Source organism: Halichoerus grypus, chromosome 15 (assembly GCF_964656455.1).
Source record: "Halichoerus grypus chromosome 15, mHalGry1.hap1.1, whole genome shotgun sequence".
Classification (NCBI taxonomy): Eukaryota; Metazoa; Chordata; class Mammalia; order Carnivora; family Phocidae; genus Halichoerus; species Halichoerus grypus.
Genome location: NC_135726.1, coordinates 14996644 through 15009400, shown reverse-complemented (window position 1 = coordinate 15009400; position 12757 = coordinate 14996644). Strand labels below are relative to the sequence as shown.

At 50.3% G+C, this 12757-nt stretch overlaps 1 protein-coding gene and 1 long non-coding RNA gene across 5 annotated transcripts in view; one reads left to right on the top strand and one right to left on the bottom strand.

Annotated features, from left to right (window-relative positions):
* ZFHX3 (zinc finger homeobox 3) overlaps window positions 1-12757 on the top strand; it is a 266361-nt gene that overhangs the window by 26341 nt on the left and 227263 nt on the right. For 2 of the 4 annotated variants that reach the window (XR_013444232.1, XM_078063027.1), the window contains exon 1: window positions 343-474. The exons of 1 other annotated variant lie outside the window; for it this stretch is intronic. The gene's annotated coding sequence lies outside the window, so the exon portion shown is untranslated. Of the gene's footprint in view, window positions 1-342; window positions 475-10781; window positions 11084-12757 lie in introns of those variants that run through there. One more of the 4 variants, XM_036073296.2, reaches the window with a different exon arrangement.
* On the bottom strand, window positions 5118-11098 carry LOC118523620 (uncharacterized). Its single transcript, XR_013444233.1, has 4 exons — window positions 11035-11098; window positions 8747-8845; window positions 5504-5561; window positions 5118-5305 (listed from the first exon to the last, which is right to left on the bottom strand). It is a non-coding gene; the product is annotated as an uncharacterized LOC118523620 (long non-coding RNA).

The window sequence follows — 12757 nt, the reverse complement described above, 5'->3', positions numbered from 1 at the left end:
CCACTTCCAGCGCGTCCCCTCCGACCGCTGCAGCCGCCGCCGCCGCCTCCTCCTCCTCCTCCTCCCGGCCGCAGCCGCCGCCGCCACCGCCTGCTTTGCATCCCAATTACAGCCTAGAGCCGCTGCCGCCGCCGCCGCCGCTTCTCCTCCGTGGCCCCTGCCCGCTCCGGGGGCTGTAAACTCCCCGCCAACCATGCTGCTCGGCGGCAGCGGCGGCGGCGGCTCCGGCTCCCCGGCTGCGGCCGCCTCCCGCCCCGGGCTCCGCCGAGCGCGCTCCAGCTCCGCCGCCGCCGCCGCCGCCGCCGCCAGCAGCGCGTCCTCCGCCGCCGCCGACCCCCGCCAGCCGCCGCTGCTGCCTTGATGGGCTCCGCGGCCCGAGCGCCTCTTTTCGGGATTAAAAGCGCCGCCAGCTCCCGCCGCCGCCGCCGCCGCCAGCAGCGCCGCTGCAGCCGCCGCCGCCGGAGAAGCAACCGCGTAAGTGGCAACTTTTCCCTCTTTTTTTTTTTCCCGCCGCCGCCGCCGCCGCCGCCTGCTCCTCCTCCTCCTCCCGCCGCCACCGCCCGGACGCGGGGCTCCTCGGGGCGCCCGGGCTGCTTTGCATGGGGCTCGTCCTGCCCCCTCCCGGCTCCCGCGCCCGGCCGCCGCCGCCCGCGCTCCCCGCGCCCGCGCCCTGCTCGCTCGCTGCGTCCCGCTCGCCTTCCCCCTGCGCCAAACTTTCTCTTTCTCTTCTTCTTCCTCCTCCTCCCGCCGCCGCCGCCGCCGCCGAGCCCGGGCCGCCCCCTCCTCCCCGGCCCCCGCGCCGCCGCCGCCGGCCGCCAGCGACCCCCGGGAGGGTGGAGGCGCCCGGGGCGAGGCCCGCGCGCCGAGTTTGGAGGCGCCGCGGGGCAGGGCCGGCCAGGGCGCGGGCCGAGGGCGGGAGGGCGGCCGGGGTCCGGGCGCCGAGACAAAGGCGGCGGCCGGCGGGGGGGGCGTGGGGGTCCGCGGTGCCGAGCGCCCCCGCCCCCGCCGCCCCCGCAGCCCCCGGCCCCCAACTTTGCCCCACCCCGAGAGGCGCCGGGGCCCCGGGCTGAGCCGCCGCGCGGGGCGCGCACCCGGCCCGGAGCAGTCGCCGCGGCTGCCGCTGCTGCTGCTGCCGCCGCCGCCGCCACCACCACCGCTGGCCGGCCGGGAGGTCGCCTTCCGCGCCGGGGCTCGACTTGCGGGGGATGCGGCCGCCCGGCGGGAGCCGGGGGTCCGAGAGGGGGCGAGGGGGCGAGGCGGCCGCCCGACCCTGTACCTGCGCGCTCTCCGCCCTGCCCCACTGGCAGCGCCGCGAGCGCCCAGAGGGGGCTCTGCCCTGGACACTAGGGGCTCCCGGGGGCTCGGGGCTGCGCCGCCGGCCAGGACTAGACCTAGCCTGGCCGGCCTCTCTTTGACCAGCTGAGTTGAGAGACATCGGAGTGTTCCTTTTTTTTTTTTCCTTCTTTTTTCTTTTCTCCTTTCTTTTTTCTTTTTTTTTTTTCTTTTTCTTTCTTTCTTTCTTTCTTTTTTTCTTGATCACACGAATCTGGGATTGTTTACGTTCCATTCTCCACTCACCCACCCCTCGTCCTGCTTCACTCTTTTCCATTATGCGTTTTCGTGTACCTTTTTCCATATCTATTGGAGAGTAGATGTGAGTGTATTTTATGCAGTGTATTTAAATTGTGAAAAGACTCAATAGTCGTAGGTGTCTTGTGGAGCTATTACATTAAAAAATACATTTTACTTTACAAATTAGTCTGTTGCTCAGCTGACTTTTAACAATGTTGTGCAATTCCTTCGACTGTGGCAAATTCTTTGATTACAAGTGCTTTCAAAAATCACCCACTCTTAACTTTTCCAACTTAAGGTAAATATGACAGTTTTTACTGGTCTCAGTTATTGAAACTTGATCTAAGGATTATATGGAAGAAGGAGGCTGATTGCCTTTTTCTGGCCTCCAGTTCTAGTGACTTTTAAAAGGGGGGTTGTTAAGCACCTTTGAAGAATATGACATACGGTGATCGCTTGACTGTAATGCAAATTGCATAAATTCACTTTGAATTAAAAAAAAGACTCAAGCCCTTTCAGTGGGGACACTTGAGGATTTATTATGTTTTTTAAAAAATTACTTTTTTCTTCCTACTTTGGGAGAATGGTTAGTTACAGAGCAACTTATTTGGAGGTCTTCAGAAAGAGGCGTGGGAGAGGGGAGAAGATTGATCACAATCTGCATAATCAATAGGGCAGCATGCTGCAATCGTGTACCTACATTTACTGTAAATTTCTACATATTTCTACAGTATCTGCAGTGTGGGTGCTCTAGTGCCTTGGTCGGCTTCTCAGCGGATTTGGAAGCAGTACGAGCAGAATTTACTGCCCAGCTCTCTGGAACAGTATAGAGGAAGTCCACTCGATAGTGGCTCATTTAAAAACTCCTTCATTTTACTGTACATTTTTTGGAGGGGGGGCAAATATGTTTACATATGTGGATTTCAAGTACTGAACCCCCAAGGTGTGGGTATCCTGTAGGTTGAGGGAAGTGGAAAGTATTGGGGGGTTTAGGGGGTGGGTATTCATTCATTGAATTACCACATTGTGGGCCCTTCCTCTCTTAATGTTAGATATCTTTTAGTGCAAATAATTTAGAAATACAAATACAGTAGAGAGTAATACACTAGAGATTGAAGCAATGTCAAAAGTAAGGATTGCTGTGTGTGCATTTGAGAGAGAGAGAAAAAGGGAATACGGACACTTACAGTCAGGCTTGAAAGCTTGGTGGTAGGTGAATCCATATTTGGAGATGATTTTGAAATAGTCTAGCAAATGGTGCACGAACAGGATTTCGTAAAAAGTGTACATGGAATCGGTTTTGAAAGGATTGTGGTTTGGGGAAATGAGGTGTGGGCAGGAAAACCCACTAGGCCTACAGCCTTCTTCTGTGTGTCTCCTCCCTTCCCCCTCCCTGACTTTTAGTTTTTAATTACTTAATGCTGAAACGCACAGGGCTTATATAAATATTTGCAAATGCTCTTTCCTATTGATTTCTCTGAATAAACTGGCCTGCTCAGGTCCAGAGAGGAGGCAATTCAGATCTGTGGACTTTTTAAACATATAAAGTCTCTGGAGGAGTGTTCGTCTGTGCATGCATGTGTTTATGGGTAAAGTTGTAGATAGGAAGATTTTGGGGGGCTTTAGGGAGAGTTCAGGCTCTTGGCAGTGTGAGCTGTGAAAGCTGGGCTGGAGCTGGCCCCATGGCCTGGCATTCCTGACAGATGTGTGTGTGTGTGTGTGTGTGTGTGTGTGTGTGTGTAAGGACATAGTGTGTGGGTGTCTACACTGGGGGAGTCTGAATGCATATGCACTTACACTCCCCCCCATCCCCCCCCAATTACATATGGAGCAGTTTTCCAGGGCTCGGTGACTGCCTTCTTCTCAGGGTCACATTGAGTTCGAATCTGACCCAAGGTGCAGGAATCCTGCAATGGGGAAATAAAAGAATATACAGAATGGGGTCAGGTCAGCTGCTCAGAGGCCAAAACCCCTACAGCTGCTTTGATTTTATTTTTTTGTGTATATTTTAGGCTCCTCCTGCCAGGTTACAAATTGTGCCTCCCCCTCTCAGGTGTTTGCTCTGTAGCTTAAAGGCACCAGAGCCTCTTCCTGCGTAGTTGTCTGCTCCCAGCAAGAACAGAAAACCCACAATACCGAATCCAAAACAAAACAAGAGAGGAGGGGGGAGAAGAAAAACCCTATTGAGTTCAGGCAAATAAGGTTGGGTCTCCAGATCCGATTACAAAGCTGCTTTGAATATGCAAGACAGCACACAAGACCAGTTATTCCAGTTACAACAAACTATTAAAAAAAGAGAGAGAGAGAAAAGAAAAGGCATGTTTAGGTCGTAATTTGTTAGTACAAGGAAAAGAATCCCACATAAAGCTGCCCTTTCCCCCCCTCCCTTTGCTGGCTTCACATAGAATTCACTCACCCTTTTCCGATCAGTCTACTATATAGGTTCTTTTATTAAAATCTTTTCGGTTTAGGAAGATCGCTGCAAGCAACACATTTTCTGTATTTTTTTTTTTCTCTTTATCTTAGAGGAGAGTTGGCAGGGGTTCTGTGGTTTGCAGTTACACAATATGTTATCATGTTTTTAATCACTAAATCATTGCAGTGGTTATAGATTTACAGTCTTGGGGTATTACAGAGAGGAGCAACGGCGGCTATATATATGCTTTTAAATTACACCAGTGTAAACTGAGTGCAGCGGCTGTGAATATGGTCGGCAGGTTTCAGTCCCCGCTCCCAGCATCTTAGTTTTTTTTTCCCCCCGCTGTGATTTTTTCCCCATATTGTTTAGCTTTCTCAAAATAAGCTACCCCCCACTCCTGTACTCCTTGTCTCTTCAGCCTCCCCCAGTTTTCATCTCAGACTTCTAACCCCAGATAGGCTAGGATTCAAACTCTTGAATTATAACTCTGGATCAGAGATGATAATCATAGCAATAATAATAAAAAGAGTGGATTTCCTAAGAAATCCTCTTGGTTTCTATACCGACCTCCTGTATAGGGATGGAGGGCTGGTTGCAAATCGGGAGATGGGGGTGGGCAGAGAGAGGGAAGGGAAGGCGGGCGTGGGGCGCTTGCCTGCCTGAAGCTTCCAGTGTCCTGTCACCGCGAGCCCACTTTCAGCTTCTGTTTTTCGTATTATTATGTAACAGAATCCTTGGCAGCATTAAAAATTCAGTATTACAAGCTGATTGTAATGCTGCCTCATTAGACAGCACTGTCTGGCCTTGTATTAAGTGAAACACAGAGCATGGCTTTTAGATTATAAACACCAATAAATATTAAGGATCAGCAGAGGGGGGAACTAGTCAGCTGGGTTTTTGGCCCCTTCTGGTTTTCTATCTCCTCCCATCTCCTTCCCTTCATCCCCCTTCCTCCTCCCTCTGCCTCCTCCCCCTTTGGTAACTGTCATCCGTTTTCTTGGGATGCTGATGTGTCGACCCTGGTGACATTTTAGGAAGGCTTTTTATAGAGTTATCTTGTATACACAAAAGGTTTGGAAGTTTGTTTTGTTTTGATCTGCAATAAACAGGTCCTTCACTTTGCTGATGTCATTTCCGTTCATATTTGAGTTGTTTATTGTGCTTCTTCGCAGGGCCCTCTCATCCCTACCCCCACCTCGCTTTTCAGCCCAAGCCTGGGACTGCCTGGGGAAGGGGGGACACGCTCCTAAACGGCCAGGTTCGGGTTCAAAAGCTGAGGTTTGCGGGTCACTGCCTCGTCCTAGGGTTCGCCTGCTGGGGAAGATGTTTCCAGCTTAGAATCTGGTGAAACACTTCGACATCCACTTGCCCTGGCATTTCCATGGCATGCAGTGATTCATCTCAGCTTCCTTTCTTTGAAGCAACCCCCCCCCACAACACCCACACACCTCTGTCTTTAATACAGCCTTATTGTCCACTTCTCCATGACCCCCCCCCAAAAAAAACCCTAACCTTGTAGTGATGACTTTGATTCACTCGCACTTCTGAAGCCAGCATTAGCCACTGCACGCTGTGAAAAAAGAAAATGTTTTCAGGCGTTGCCCCACGGCCTCCGGACTATCACCTTCTATCCCTCTTCAGTTTTTTTTTTTTTTTCCCCTTTTGCGTTTATTTTTCTGCTCCCTGCCTTGCTGTAGACATAAAGGCAGTTCTCTGGCGCTACTAAAAATGACCACAATGTCCACTTGTCTCTTATTTCCATGTGATCTACAATGGGAATCCCCCCTCCTCCAAAAAAAAAAAAAAAAAGCAGGGTGGGGAAAGGAAGGAGGGAAAACTTTGTATGTCCCCAAGGCTTTCGTCTAATAGGATGATGGGTTTTAGGTTTAAAAAAATATTATTGTTTTGTTCTTTTAGGTTTAGAAATAATAGGGGGAGAGGGAAAAGCAGTCATTAGGAAGTTCACTGAGCTGCTTTCCAACTAAGACGGGTGAAAAATGAACCTGCATTGACACTTGGCTCCCTGTGAAAGCCCCAGTAACCTCTCCCCCCTTCTGTGGCCCTGGCCTTTTGTTCCTGGAGAACGGAGCTAAGGTGCTTTTTCTCCCAGACCAAAGGCAGCAGGCAAGGAGTCCCCTTGTGTGCGCATCGCCTTTAGATGGCCTTCTCATGGTTATTGTCAATGCAGACTTCCCCAAACAATTGCTCCAGGGAGACACAAAAGCAAAAACATTTGTCCTATTTTTTTAACCTCTTTGTTTTAGGTTTTTTTTTTTTTATCCATTCTTTAAATTTCACAGTTTCTATTTGTCTGAAGAGAGACAAACGAAACAGCATGAAGCACATTTTACCGTAGGCCTCACTGACGATTGGAACAGCCTGAATAGAAATCCAAATTCTAAAACACTGGCTGACTTGGAGGATATGTGAAATTTCAGCTCGGGCTCTTAAGTCAGATTAGCCCAGATTTCAAACAAAAATGCACTCAAATGGAAAGATAAGAAAATGGGATTCTCATTTGGGAAGTGTGAACAGGGTCATCTTTTGTTTATCTCTTAGTGTCCTGCCCCAAGAACTGGTTGCTTGATAGGAAGGAATTGCAAAGCTAAATGAAATTCTTCACTAAAAAGAAAAAAAAAAAACCTGATCCTGGTTATTGTGCTCCTGGCATTTTGTTTAATTGATTGTTTTAACACATGTGTATGGGAGCTGTTGGTACATCCTATGGAATTGATGCTGGGTTGAGATTTTTTTTTTTCCAACTACGATTCATATAAAGAGGCCATATTTCCTCCCCCTTTTTCTTTCTTCTCCTGTTTCCTTTTTCCTTTCTTCTCCCTCCAACCTGCTTCCCTCCAAGAATTCAGTGGTTTGCATCAGGCTGAGCGCAAAGGGATGTGTCAGACAGTGGGTATGGCCCATGAACAAAATAGGAATCCACCTCTTTTTCCTGGCCCCAAACAAAGCGCTTCTCTACTGTAACGTATGGACCCTGATTGCGATGCTGTCCTTAAGCATCTGTCTGCCTTTTCATTAAAATTCTCAATTTCAAGGTTTAGAAACACAAATGTAAGAATCCCCCTGGGTATAAAAGTCTTGCATGACAAATTCTCTTTGCCCTTTTAGAAATAATATTTTTGTTTAAAAAAAAAAAAGCAGGCTCTTTACCTACTGCTTTAAAGCTGTTTTAAGGCAAGTTCTTTATTTTTTGCTGTCTTAAAACTTGGGCTCTTGTAACTTACAATCAATATGGAAAAGCTCCTTCCAATCATGGTTTTTAGAAAATGGTTACTCATTTGTGTCTTTTGTATGTGTGACATGAGAGATTTAGGGTCTGAGTTGGGGAGGGTGGATAAGTAAACTAGATACTGTTGCAGCCACGATTTGGGGGTAAAAATTAATCTCTGGAATTAGCATTGTAGCGATAGATGGAGGCCTTGAGGTATGTGTCAGAGAAATGTGAATCAAAACATCTGTGTGTAGGTCTTGGCACACCAGCCTCCCATGGTTATGAAGGTGAGTGTGGGCTGTTCTCAGGAAAGCCTGCACTCTGTCCTACCCAGGAGGGCCTGGTCACCCAGCGGGTACCAGGTCCTTAAATATAACTGCCTAGAAATGAAGGGTTGAATTCAGGGCATGGCGTGCAATTTAGCTCCAAATGTTTTATTGTTTGTTTCAGGGACTTTTGTTTTTGTTTTTAACAAAGAAAAAGCCCTCTCCTGGCTTTTTCTTTGTTAAAACCTCAAGGTTATTGAAGCACTAATTTTAAAATCCACGTGTATGTATATTTTCCTAAAAATACCAGGATCTGGAGGGATACACTAATCTCCCTAAACCCCATTGTGCTGTGAAAATAGAGAGTCCAGGTTTAGCTACAAGTCAGAATGCTGACATTCACTGTATCTTAGCTCAGAGATCATATTTACCTTTGCTGAAGGGAAGGGAGACAGCGTTGGAGAGTGAATGTGTATGTGGAGAGAGACAAGCCAGTTTGGCTCAGTTGGGATCGCTGTAATTTACCAGCCAGCTAAGTGTCCGGGGGGCTGGCCTCTGGCTCGGAGAGTGGGTAAGGGGAGGAGTAGGGAAGAGGTGAGCATTCCCTGATTTATTTTTAAATATTTATCCTTTTGGCTGTTGCCAGATGAGATGAGACTAGTTATGGAGAACGGCCTTTTCTGAGAGTAGGTTTATTTGTCAACAGTGTTCAGGGGCCATGAGATAGTGCCAGGCCGTCTGTGCTGGGCAGGCTGTGAGTCTCCCTACAGGCGTCTTGCCCTCAGAAGAGCCAGGGCCTTGCAGAGCTGGAGGACAGAATTTGCAACATGGATTTCAGGGTAACTGTTGATTCCAGCTGTAAGTGCAGAAGTTTCTGAATCCCTCTGAAGGGGTGTTGTTTAGCGAATGATGGAAATAAGTTTCGGGAGAGGTAGTGCCCCAGCTTTTTGGTAATGGTTTATATTCGTCATGATACAGGGGCCATAGATGACCTGCCTGTGGATTCACCTGTTAAAATGTTGCCTGTCACAAAGGCAAGCTTGACCGGCTCTCAGCATGTCTGTAGCTGGTGCTGGATTAAGATAAAGGAGAGGGACCCAGGGTCACTCTCAGTTCCACTTGTCAGGCCTGTGAGGTGCAGGAGGCGGATTGCGGTGTCCACCGCTTGGGACACCAGCCCTTTCCTGCAGATCCCCGCCCCCCCCCCCCCCCCCCGGCCCAGGGCCTTCTGCCCAGCACCTCCACCTCCTTCCAGATTACTTTATAGCTGGTTCTTTGGCATTTAGCTTTTATTTTATTGAAGATATTTATCTGTCGGCCCACCAGCTTCATGATGTCACCAGATGATGAGGTCGTCCCCTGTTAATAAAAGTTAAGATAAAGCAGCGAAATTAGATTTTCTGGGCGTATAAACATTTTCTTAGTGTCTTTATCTAACGGGCTAACGGGTTGCTCCCAGGTAGAGACAGGAGCTTGGGGCTCCAAATGTTCCTGAAGACCTTTCCAGGGACATCTCTGTGTTGTGTGTTACTTGCGTTATTGCTAGCATCATCATCTTCATGCATTATTCATAGTCACTTTTTCAATTAAATTATTAATTGGTTTTCTTTAAGGTGTTCTCAACTCATGTGGCTAATATAAATAATAGTGTGTTTTGAAAACACCACCTGTTCTTGGGTCTGAAGTCAGGTGGTCTGGAAACAGCTCGGCAGTGATCACACTCTGGTTTGCAAAATCATCCTCCACTTTCCTTTTTTGCTCTCCAGTCCCCCTCCCCACACACTCTCTCATGTGTGACAGAATTTGGCTTGTGCTCTCCTTTGTCCCTAATCGGACATTATTCCCTAGAGGCAGTCTTTTCTCCCAGGGCCCTAGCTGAAGAAAAAAAAAAATGTTTGGAGTCTTTTCTGGACTAAAATGTAAACTGTAGAGAGGGGTTGTCTGTCCCCAACAGGTTGGATATTTACGTGAATTTGAACCCAAATTACGTTGTGCAGAACGCCTTCTACATGGAGACATGATAGTTTTAATCAGCTAGGCATCCTCTTTCCTCCTGACCCAGTGTGTGCTTAATGCTAACATGAGTCCATACATACAGCTTTTTGCCTCGTGAGCTTGTTATATTTCTAACACTTGCATGGTTCATTATTGTGCAGTCGGAAAGGACTCTCAAGGCTGTGGGGCCAGCCTGGGTGGGTGGCTTTCAGAAAGGGAAAAGCAGGTGCCTTTCTGTGCTGAGAGAATCAGGAGTAAAATCAGACTGAGCGTGGGATTCTGACAGGGAGGACAGGGGACTTCCGGTGAGATTTCTGTGGTGCCGCCTTTGCATATCAGAATGGAAAAGGTGAACCTGGGGAGATATAAAAGTGTCCAGCAATTGCTTTGACCAACTGGGGTGGCCCCATTAAATTTGACCTGGCAGTGGAATCTCCCTGTGAAGGGCATGATGTATGCCTTATCTGAAATGATGTGGCTTTTTAAGGCAAGTCTCGTAAAAAGACTGTAAGCTTAATTGCAAGCTGCGGACTGCTTTTCTTCCTTTCTCTCTTCTTTCTTTCTCTCCCTTGAAAAACTCTATCCTTAAACTCTCAATGGAGAGCCGGGATGTTTTTCTAAGTTTCTGCAGCTGAAAAACAGAAGTGCTCTGTAAAGCAGTTAATAGGATGGGTGTGTGTTTCAAATAAATTCCTGTCCACATTGGCTAATGTCCCCATGCTAGAGTGGCCTGGCTGTGACGTGGATGGGGCCCAGAGACCCATGGCTCCGGTTCTGAGGCCCCAGGCTCCTTTTTGTGGCCGAGGGCGCGCCCCTTTCTTCTCGCCCGATTCTAGGCCGGCCTCTGACTTTTGATGAGAGAGGGGTCAGCGCCTGGGAAGGACCGGGCTTTGTTCCCGCCGGGCCGGTTCCCAGGGCGGCGCAGGCTCAGCCGCCCAGGGCTCCCGTCCCCGGGCGCGGGGCCCGGCCTGCCCAGAGGCCCGTGCCCGGAGCGCGGCTGTGTGTCCCCGTGTCCCCGCGGGCGCGGCCGCCGCCGAGTACCCGGCCTGCGCCCGGCACGACTGTAGATGTCAGGCTTTGCCCGGGGAGCGGAGCGGCGGCGGGGCTGTGAGTTTCAAATTAACCTTCCGCTTTGTTGCTGTGTAATGTGGATCCCCGAAGGCCCCCCGCCCCGCCCGCCCCCCTTCCCCGGGCGGTGAGCCTGCAAACTGCGAGTTGAGCTTCATTTACATAAAGCGATTCCGGGCGGGCGGGCGGGCGGCGAGCCGGCGGCGGCGGGCAGGCCGGGGACCCGGACGCGAGCGCCGCGCCCCGTGGGTGAATCCCCGCCGCGCGCCCGGGGGACCCTCCCTCCCCGGGGAGGGGCGACCGCCAGCCCCCGGCCGCCACCATGAGCCCCCCTCCCCTGCCTGCGGTCCCCCTGCACCTAGCCAGAGCCACCTCGGAGTCCCGGGGGCGGCGGGAGGTGGGGAGAATGCCGCCTGGGGTGCTTAAGTTCGGGGCTCGGGTGCCGCTGGAATTTCCCATTGTCGTGCGCGCCGTGGCCCCCGTACCTGCGAGTGCCTCCTCCCTCTGGAGGTGTGCGGAGCCTTTGTGTGCCAGGTGAGTGGAGCCTCCCTGCTACCCCCCCTCCCCCCCCCCCACCGGCCAGCCCGCCCGGTTCGCACAGCCGGCCTAGAGCGGCGGGCAGGTGCTGCAAGTCTTGGCTGAACTTCCCATTCTCTTGGGGCATGTGGGGGAAGGGCAGGCTGGATGCACTTGAACTAGTAGATTCCAATTGGAACCTACCTGGGGTGAGAGTGTCTAAATTCTGCTGGGCACAGAGTAAAGCCCTTCCTCCTTCCATCTTTCCTCCCCTCCCTCCCTCCCTCCTTCTTTCCTTCCTTCCTTCCTTCCTTATTTTGCTTTTGGATTAGTTTCTGCCTTCTGAATACTTGCAGTGCTAGTGTCATTTAAAAGTTTGGGTTCTTCCTCCTAAAAATGCACCCTTTTCAGCACAAGAGAAGTCACTGGTCAGTTTGAAACAATGCGAAGAATGTGCTTATTGTGGAGTAATTAAAGGGAGAATCAGAGGTTTGGAGCTGGAAGGCACCTTTTGGAGATCCACTTGCCCACCCTCTAATTTTAGTTTGTTCCCACTCTGGAAAAACATTTCCGTGGGGAGAGGGGTGGAGGAGAGGAAGAGCTGTGATGTTTGTCCTGTTAAAGGAGAAAGATTGCCCAAGTTAGGTCAATAGCAGGAAAAAAAAAAAAGTAATCATTGCAGACTTACAGAGGGAAAAGAACTTTCTGGAAAATGGTCTTTTCTGCTTTGGACATACCTGCGTTATAAGAATGGCAAAACACAGTGCACTGCCTGGCTTAGTGGTGCACGGTACGTAAACTGGTTTAAATGAAACCCATCAGCAGGTGAATCCAGGAGGGTCATCACTGCCTCTACCCCCCTGTTTGTGTCATTTAACAGGACTGGAAGACTCTAAAAGCCATTGACAGATAAGTTCAGAGAGATCAGAGGGCCCCCACTTGGGCACAGGGAGAAGGCCTTTCCCTAGGCCCCGGGCCTGCTTGGTGGAATGTATGAAGGCAAAGCAAGGAAAACAAACTTAAGCCTTGAAGGTAGATAGTGAGAAAGTCACACGTCATCTTATTTCACCCCATGCTTTGAGATCCTTGGAGACAAGTCACTAAATAAATAGAGTATAATTTAAAGCTCGCTCCCACTAGCTGGGGAACTTTGTTTCTTTGCCATCAAGCAGCAGGTGCGAGTTTGCAGAGTTGGCCCCTTGAGTCCCCTCATTTCTAAATTCAGGAGGTGTCAAACCTTCATGTTCTTTTAATGGCTGTGGTTTCTGGATAGGTTTCAAGGGGAAACCCTAAAAATCCCGAGTTCCAGGAGGCTGGGCTGGAGCAGGAAGCCCGAGTGCTGGGGCAGAGGCCTGCAGTGAGAGGAAAGCATATACCTTCCAAGGTAACCGATCCAGAGAGGCCACGGCCGGAATGTGGCCTGTTCCTTGTTATCACAACAGCCACAGGCGGCCCGAGATTCCAAATCCTTCTCCTTACCCAAGCCGAATGCGACGGGCGATTAAGGAACAGAGGTGGGATGTGTGGGAAGTCAGGAGGCCACAGTTCTAAATAATTGAAGGGTTTCAAGAATGGAGTCCTTGGAGAGAGGCCTACACCTGGATGTTTGCACACCTGCATTTTTGTTCATTCTCTTTTGCAGAGACCCCGAAGCCCCCTTTCAGAGCGTGTGTGTGGCTATGAAGGCCAGGA